An 8,245-nucleotide genomic window follows, 5' to 3' on the forward strand; every position below is an offset into this window, starting at 1 on the left:
GAGTGCATTCCCATGTAAATTCAACTTAGGCGAACTAGAGAACACCAGCAGGGAATAAGAATCAGTCTGTGTATAAGAGGATACTGCCAGCGCCCATAGGTGAGGAGGATCATGGAGATGGGGGTGGCAGTGTGGACATGGCATGGGGGAGGCATACAGGACTGGGAGCTGTAGAAGACCTCCCACTTGACCACTGGTGGCTAGGGGGCGGTGGCCAGCAGCTGATATACTTGGTGCCCGGTCGAGGTCCATGAGCAGCACCCAGATGGCAATGAGCCCCGGCCCACCAGGGCGCTCCGGTCCCTGATGCAGGAAGGAAAGAACAGGATGTGGAAGAGCGCGTTGCCCAGCCCCGACCAGAGCAGAGCAGGCAGGAGAGCAGCCGGTGCCTCTTGCAGCCCGCTCCGCCAGGCAGGGCCCCCTGGACCGCCAGCATTTGGGGACGCCGCTGCCATCAGGGTTTGTGGGACACTGATGGCAGTCGCTCCCTGGAGGCTGGGGGCCTCGAGATGCCCCGGGGCTGCTGCCCTCTCCTCTGGGTGTCTCCATCTAGGGGTGCCTCCGCCTTCTCGTCCCCCCCCTCCAGAAGGCGGAGTGGCCGGGAGGCGCTTCCACTCCGCACAGCCGCTGGGAACCCGCCACCTTCTGGGGCTCCGGAAGGGAAGGCTGCCAGAAAGCAGGGCCAGCGCTGCCTCAGCGACATGATATGGGACCCGCCCAGAAGGCTGTCAGGCAGCCAGGCAGCCCCGGACCGTCCCCGTGCCCCGGCAGCCACAGCGACAGCAGCAGCAGCGCCTAGCCGAAGCGGGAGGCTCTATCAATGAATTTCTTTTTGAACAGAGAATTACTCAAGCCACACTCAGCCATGTGGGAGCCCAGTGTTTCGTTTTTTTTTTTTTTTTTTTTTTTATTAAAAGATTTATTTTTTATTTTTTATTTTTTTTAATTTACGTGATGCTTGGGAGTCCAGTGTTTTTAACCACCAGGCCACCTGCTGGTGCCAAAATGTCCATCCTGATTAATCAGGGTTCATGTTAGACTGGAGTGGTGAAATGAAGGGATCATCGGGAAAGTGGGTAAAGATTGGGAGTGGTGACTGGGAGGGGGTGCAAGAGACATGATCCTGTTTAATATCCATCTTTTTTCCCCTGTTATATGTCCTGCCATATTCAAATTTCTGTATCTTCTCTGATGCTGTAAGTGTCTTTCAGTGACTTTGTTCTATAGATACAAAGAACTTAGTCCTGATCTCCACAGTACTCTCTCATCTTCTAGTTTTGAATCCCTGGCCTTCTATTAGAGAGCCACAGGTGGATTCAACTGGGTCAGTTAGACTCCTTAAAAGGAAAGGTTATTTATTCAGTGCTCAGAATGTAACTGCAGAAAGGATGAAATGGGTGAATGATAGTAAAGGTGGGCTTTTGAGAGAGTTTCAAATGCCAAAATAAACATGCAAATCCCCAGGCACAGAGAACAAAGTGACAGTCAGGAGTTGTGAAGGTCAGGGATTAGCTAATGCAGAGTACAAAGGGGAGAGTTCAAAATTAATTGCTTCCTATAACAATTTATTCATTTTTAAATTTATTTTAAAGACCTACTTATTTATTCAATTCCATTTGTTATTATTATTTTTACATTTGATCAGGCAGAGAGAAATGGAAAGCAAAAGCAAGCAGCCAGGTTTGGGACTCAATGTGGAAATCCATCACCTATAACCACCACATTACTTGCCAGCCCTTCTATAAAAATGTATTAATGGTGAAATAGTAGGTAGCTGTCATATTTATTTACTTATTTTGGTATTTTGCTATGAGGCCACTGCACTGTCTGAAGAGAGAGAGTGAAAGGGAAAGTGAGAAATCACCACCCAAGGAAGATGACTATGCAGCAATCTGTTCCCTCCAGCCTCCTCTCAGGATTTTAATCATGTACACACATGTGCACAGTGTATTTTTCAAGGTGTTGGCTACAGGATTTGAACTGCACAATTAGCCATATGGGATCCTGTGCCTGAACCACTAGGCCACTTGCTGCCCCAGTTTATTTATTTATTTACAGGTTTTTGTTATAGAGTGTGTGCAGTCACTGCATAGAGACAGAGAGAGAGGGAAAGTGAGAAGTCATTCCCAAGTGCAGATGGCTACATTTCAGTATTTCACACACACACACACACACACACACACACACTCACACACATGGCCAATATATATTGGTAGTTCTTCAATGGATAAGTAAACAGAGAGGACAGCATTAGGAAATCCAGTCAAGTCATGTGATTGAGGGAAAAAAATTCAGCCAACTAACAAGGCACAGAGTTTTAGGCTTAGACTGCCATTCAGAAATTCTGCTGTACTGGTACATATAGCTCCTACAAATGATGTTCCCAGGGCTCTAGAAGACCTTAAACATTTTTTTCTCTCCATTTAAGCAAATTGTGTCCAAACAATGAAGATCACTTTTGAGGGCCTTGTGATAAGAAAAGGTCTCATTGGGAACCAGCAGTTAGTGCAATGGGTTTGTCACTGGACTCCCACGTAGTTGACCACGGTTCGTGTCCCGGACCCGGTGGTTTAAAACTCATGCCGGGCACGTGTGGGTGCCTGCCCAAAATCCCAAGAGGAGAATGGAGAAGGGATTGCGGCGTGACCATCCCCCCGGGGGATGATTTCTCGCTTTTGGTCTCTATGTCTCTCTCTGTCTGTCTGGTGAGTGCACACGCCCTATAGCAAAAACCTCTCCAAAAAAAAAAAAAAGAAAAGAAAAGGTCTCATTTAGCTGGGTGATCATGGTGTCACCTAAATAGAGAGGCTGTTTTTGTTTTGTTTTGTTTTGTTTTGTTTTGAGAGGTTTTTGCTAGCAAACGCATGCATTTGCCAGAATGACAGAAAGAGACAGAGAGACAGCAAGAAATCACCCCCTGGGGGATGGCCACACCACAATTCCATCTCCTTCATTCTCCTCTCAGGATCTTGGGTACGCACACCCACGCACCTGGTGAAATAGAGAGGCTGTTTTTGTTTTGTTTTGTTTTGTTTTGTTTTGAGAGGTTTTTGCTAGCAAACGCATGCATTTGCCAGAATGACAGAAAGAGACAGAGAGACAGCAAGAAATCACCCCCTGGGGGATGGCCACACCACAATTCCATCTCCTTCATTCTCCTCTCAGGATCTTGGGTACGCACACCCACGCACCTGGTGTGAGTTTAAGCCGCTGGGTCTGGGACTCAAACCACGGTTGACTACATGGGAGTCCAGCAACATAGCCATTATACTAACTGCTGATTCTTAGAGGAGATTTTAAAGGAGGATCATTAATGTATGGACAAGACAACACATATTTTTATGGTTATGAATGAGGAGTGCGCACATTCACCATTATTATACATTTTAAAAATTATATATAGGAATATTACAGATATGTATATATCTATAAAATATATACATACATATTAAATAATAATTATAAAGTATATATAATTATAAATATATATAATTATAAAATATAATAATTATAAAATACAAAGTAGTTTTTTTTATTTTTAAATATATGGAACAATTGGACTAAGTAGTTAACATGTATGTCACTTTAAATACTTCACATTTTCTTTTTTTTAAGTTTTTATTTTTTTTGAGAGGTTTTTCCCCATAGGCTGTGTGCACTCACCATAAAGAGAGAGACAGAGAGACAGAAAGTGAGAAATCATCCCCAAAAGGAATGGCCGCACTGCAATCCCTTCTCCACAATCTCCTCTCAGAATCTTGGGAACACACACACATGCACCCAGAGTGAGGTTAAGCCACCGGGTCTGGGACTCAAATAGCAGTCATCTATGTGGGATTCTGATGATGTTACCATAATGCCATCTGCTGGTCCCAAGACGTTTTAGCCTTAGGGTCCATGTGCTTGCCATAAAGACAGAGAGAGAGAGAGAGAAAGCACAAAATCACTCCCAAGAAGGATGGTCATGCTGAAATCCCCTTTCCTCCATTCTCCTCCCGGGATTTTGGACACACACACTCATGCATCCAGCATGAGTTTTAAGCTGCCATGTTCAGAAGCAAACTGTGGTCAACTATGTGGGAGTCCAACCATGTAACCATTATGCCATCTGCTGGTCCCCACATTTTCTATGATAAGAGCATTAGTATCAAACTCCTTTGGAACTATTATGATGAATAGTATTCAATTATGAATCACATTCCCCATGCTTATACTAACCATAACCCTTCTAGAATTGGATGTATCCCACATGTTATCTTGTCCCTCTGCAGGTCCAGAAACCATGATTGAAGCATTTTTTAAATTTTCCCTATGTTCTAGAACCCTAAAATAGTCCCTGGAAAGGCCAACAGTGGCATGGCAGCTAAGGTGCTGGATTCTCATATGGCTGTTCATGGTTCAATCTCAGACCTAGTGGCTTGTTTCTCACTCCCACAACCCCTATCTGGTGAGATCAGGTGCTGACCTGTTGTAAATTAAACACATAATACTACTACTAATAATAAAAAATAGGGAACCAGCAGTTAGCGTAATGGCTATGTTGCTGGACTCCCATGTAGTCGACCACGGTTCACGTCCCGGACCCGGTGGCTTAAAACTCACGCCGGGCGCGTGTGCGTGCGTGCCCAAGATCCTGAGAGGAGAATGGAGGAGAAGGGAATTTTTTGAAAGGTTTTTGCTATAGGGTGCATGTGCTCACCAGCCAGAGAGAGACAGAGAGACAGAAAGCAAGAAATCATTCCCAGAGGGGATGACCACGTTGCAATTCCTTCTCCTCCATTCTCCTCTTGGGATCTTGGGCACGCACGCACACACACCCAGCGTGAGTTTTAAGCCACCAGGTCCGGGACGCAAACTATGGTAGGCTACATGGGAGTCCAGTGACATAGCCATTACGCTAACTGCTGGTTCCTGTTTTGGGGATTTTTTTTTACTTTAGTGCATATGTGATCATTGAAGAGAAAGTGAGAAATCACTCCTCATGGTGGATTACCAAGCCACACTCCCTTCTTCTCCATTCTCCTCCTAGGATCTCATGGCATGCACCCACACATGCCTGCCATGATTTTAAAGCCACCATGTCCAGGACTTGAACTGCAGTTGGTCATGTGGAAGTTCAGCGATGTAACCACTACACTATCTGCTGGTCCCCTGATTAGTTAATAAAGCATGTTTAACTAAAGTCTGTATGCAATCAGAACTCTATTTTTTTTTTATTTGTTCTTATGCTTTTTCTTTTCTTTTCTTTTCTTTTTTTTTTGTTATAGGATGTGCACACTCACCATGGTGAAACAGAGAAGGAGAGACAGCAAAAAGAAAGTGAGACATCAGCATTTGGGGTAATGGTCATGCCACAATCCTTTCTCCTCCATTCTGCTCTTAGGATTATTGGACATGCAGGCACACCTGCTTGGCATGTGTTTCAAGCCACTCAAAGTAGATCTCAAACCCACATAGTCAGTCTTGTGGGATCCACCTGCTTTAATCTCCATGGTGAGATGAGGTAGGAGTTAGACCACATTCTAGGTACATAGGAAATGAGCTCTGCTTATTGGAGTTACTGTGGTTTTGCTTTCTGTGATCTGGTGAATGTTCACTATGCCCCCATTTCTAGTCTCAGAAAAATTTAAGATTTCCTGTTGACTGGGATAAAATCAGACTGTAACCAGTCACTGGAGCACAAAGTAAGTTTCAAGCCACTGGGCCTGTGAATTGAATGGTGACCACATGGGAGTACAGTGCCTTGACCACTATGCAACCTGTTGTACCCTGCTTCATTAACTGTAATCAGGCTCCTGGGGGCAGCAGGTGGCATGGTGGTTAAAGGCGCTGGACTCCCACATGGCCGACTGTGGTTCAAGTCCTGGACCTGTTGGCTTGCTTTCTCACTTTCCCTCTCTCTGATCAAACTGTAAATAATAATAATTAATAAAGTTAAATAAACTAATAAAAAAACTGTAATCAGGCTCCTGAAAGTTCTGCCAGTCCTATCTGAACTCATGTATATAATATGCATAAATGCATTTGCCCAATATCTCTATTACCTGTATTATTTTTATTAGTAATTTTTAAAATTATTACTAATACATTAAATTGCTATACATCATTTATATTGTGAAGAGATTTTACCCAGCATGATATACACCTCACCACCTAGTCATTTTCTATCCAATTACTCTCATCTTGCTCTTTGGGTATAAATTCTTACTTGTCTTTGTTATGTTCAGATTTGGATCTAATATTCCTGAACTACTGAAAAATCTCATGGCCACATTTCCCATATATATTTTGGGGCTGTAAAGGAAGCTTTTTAAAATTTTTTTACTGTGCTTTAAAAGATATTACTGAGGGGTCAGCAGGTGTCATGGTGGTTAAGGCACTGGATTCCTACATGGTTGACCATGGTATGAGTTCTGATCCTGGAAGCTTGAAAATTTTGCCAGGCATACGTACATGTATGTCCAAAACTTTGAGAGGAGAATGGAGAGGGGATTGATATGTGACCATCCTCCCTAGTTTATATAGGGTGGTGGCCTTTAGACACACAAAGTTTATCTATAAAGCACATTTCTATAAACCTTTTGTGAGCAGTGAGCATCTAAAGTTGAAGAAGATAGAGAGAAAATTGATACATAAGAGATACCTGCTAATAGATACCTGCAATGATGCACTATCTCTTTTGGAAATGTGCTGGGTCCCCCATGCTTCCCAAGAAGAGAGTAACATCTTCTACTTGAAAGTGAAAGACAACTACTATTGTTACTTGGCTGAGGTTGCTGATGGTGATGATAAGAAAGGGATTGAGGATCAGTCACAAGCATAACAAAACAGTTTTGAAATCAGCAAAAAGGATATGTGACCCATACATCCTATCAGATTGGGTCTGGCCTTTAACTTCTCTGTGTTCTGTTATGAGATTCTGAACTCTTGAGGGGAAGCTTGTTCTCTTGGAAAGACAGCTTTTGATGAAGCCATTGCTAAACCTGATACATTAAGTGAAGAGTCATACAAGGACAGCACACTAATAATGAAGTTACTGAGACACAATTCAACATTTTGTGAATACTGGATACCCAAGGAGACAAAGCTAAAGCAGGAGAAGGAAGGATAAATTAATCAGCCTTCCAACTTTTGTCTGCCTCATTCTAAAATTTACATAGTTACCATTAGGGAGCGATCTGTTTTCATCTTGAGGTGACCCATATGGGGATGTAGAATTTTTATACAAGTTGTTAATGTTTGAAGAGTACACTTTGTACATTTTGGCTTCACAAGGGCCAGGCTTAAAACTGCTTTGATGTCTAAGCAAGGAAAACTGCCTAGTATTGGTTTGTCCTGGTGGGGAATAAAAGAGATAATTTGTTCTGGCCACAGGTGTAGTTATTGTGGGTCCTTTAGGGTTTGGAGCATTTAGAAGTTTGTGATAGAAAAAAACATCCCATGGATACTGCATGCTGAGCTACGTGTGTCTATGCAATACTGAATGTCAATGTGTGCACTTTTAACTAACACTGAGAAGTGCTTCTTTAGGCAAAGTTGTGACCCAATTGAAACTGGATAAGGGTATAAATGGTTCACATTCTATTATTTGTAAAATTACCTCCTGTTTTCTTTCATTATTTTTGCTGCAATCATTTTATTTGTATTTAAATGTTTTTGGCAACCTAAGAAGAAATGTAAAAGTAAAGATGCAGTAAAAATGAATGACTTGATTTCAATTATTTCATGTATATCAAATACAATAGCAAAACAAAACAAAACAAAACATGTATTTCACTTTTATATCATTTTAACTTTTGTGATTTTTTTTTTGTTGTTGTTACTTGCCTAACGTGCATGTGTTGTAAAAATACTTAACAGGGGTGGACCAGCAGTTAGCATAATGGCTATGTTGCTGGACTCTCATGTAGTCGACCATGGTTTGAGGCCCAGACCAGGTGGCTTAAACTCATGCCAGGCGCATGTGTATGCGTGTTCAAGATTCTGAGAGAAGGGAAGAGAAGGGATTGTGGCATGGCCATCCCTTGGGGAAGGGGGGTGATTTTTCAGGAGAAAACAGGATGGCTAGCTTCTGAGTGGGAACATTTGTAGGACAAGAAAAAAAAAAACAAAGCAAAGAATTAAAAATGGATGGTGTAGAACCATGGAAAATGGTCACGGATTCTGGACACCATGTGGTAAGAGGGTGGGAGAAGGGGAAAAGTGTGAGGAAAGGAATCCAGGGAAAAAATAGAGAGGCAAGACT

At 42.7% G+C, this 8,245-nt stretch overlaps 1 pseudogene; it reads right to left on the reverse strand.

Annotated features, from left to right (window-relative positions):
* The window catches only part of LOC102500301 (sphingosine-1-phosphate phosphatase 1 pseudogene), a 1,992-nt pseudogene extending 1,326 nt beyond the window's left edge, over positions 1–666 (reverse strand).
* Positions 667–8,245: the final 7,579 nt, after the last annotated feature.

Source organism: Tupaia chinensis, unplaced genomic scaffold, assembly GCF_000334495.1.
Source record: "Tupaia chinensis unplaced genomic scaffold, TupChi_1.0 Scaffold145225_1, whole genome shotgun sequence".
Classification (NCBI taxonomy): Eukaryota; Metazoa; Chordata; class Mammalia; order Scandentia; family Tupaiidae; genus Tupaia; species Tupaia belangeri.